The sequence below is a fragment of the Chrysochloris asiatica genome, unplaced genomic scaffold (genome assembly GCF_000296735.1).
Source record: "Chrysochloris asiatica unplaced genomic scaffold, ChrAsi1.0 scaffold00323, whole genome shotgun sequence".
NCBI classification, from domain to species: domain Eukaryota; kingdom Metazoa; phylum Chordata; class Mammalia; order Afrosoricida; family Chrysochloridae; genus Chrysochloris; species Chrysochloris asiatica.
Window position 1 is genome coordinate 140451 of NW_006408841.1, and position 1044 is coordinate 141494.

The following is a 1044-nucleotide window of genomic DNA, read 5'->3' on the forward strand; positions in this document are numbered from 1 at the left end:
GATAAGGAGAAGTGGTGTGTGTGTGGGGGGGGGGGAACAGCAATGAAATTGTGAGCTAAGTCTGACTACTTTAGATTCCTGTCAACCTGGATTGAGACCTGGTTGGACAGCAGTATGGTGAGACCTGAGGACTCCTGGGCCAGGGCCAGGGCCATAGCCACAGAGGACTAGAGTGGAGAATTAAGCATCCAGCTGATATGAAATGAAAGGAGATTCACAAGAACACCCATACTTGCAGAGAGTACCTATTTGACCTTGATTCAATGGCAGGATGATCAGAACTCGACTAGAGTAAGAAAGAAGTGGAAAAACAAGTAATCTGCAGCAATCTGATGAACTTGACCTATACTTATGGATGTAGTAGCTCAAAAGAGAGAATGAATCTTTACAGCAAAGATCATTCCCACTCCCACGGTTCACAGGGTTGACAGGGATGGGCAACTTAGACATTGGCTACCCAAAATGGCGGGGGGGGGGGGGACTACAAAGGCATGAAGTAACTGGCTTACAAGCTTTCAAGAGGGAGCCTTATTTCAGAGGTTGTGGGGAAAGGCACTCTCCACTGAGTGGTTTCTAACCGTCTGGATGGGGCTGGTGAAAGGAGATGGGGATAAGACTCTGTGGTTCAATAGGGAAAAATTGCTAACAGGACTAATTGTGAGTGTTGCAAATGTCAAGGTAGACATTTTGTAACAAAAAGAGGGGAATGATTGATCTTGCAGTCCAGAAGCGGAGGATTCTGGGACCATCAAGGGATAAGAGTGGAGTGCGGGACCCTTTCCAGAGAAGCAGTTACACCAGAGATGGATGTATGATGTGGAGAGATGGAGTGACTGGGGACTCTGGACTCAGGGAGAAAGAAGAGCTGTGTGCTGACCTCTGGGGCCAGGTTTGTGGGTTGTACCCTTTGTTTGTTTGAATGGTTATATATTCCTGAGTGCTTCAGTACACATGCAAAAACAAAACAAAACAAAACAAAAAACCCAGAGGGAATGGGATCAAATGCTGTTGAATGATGATGCATGGAGGGTACTGTAATCATTA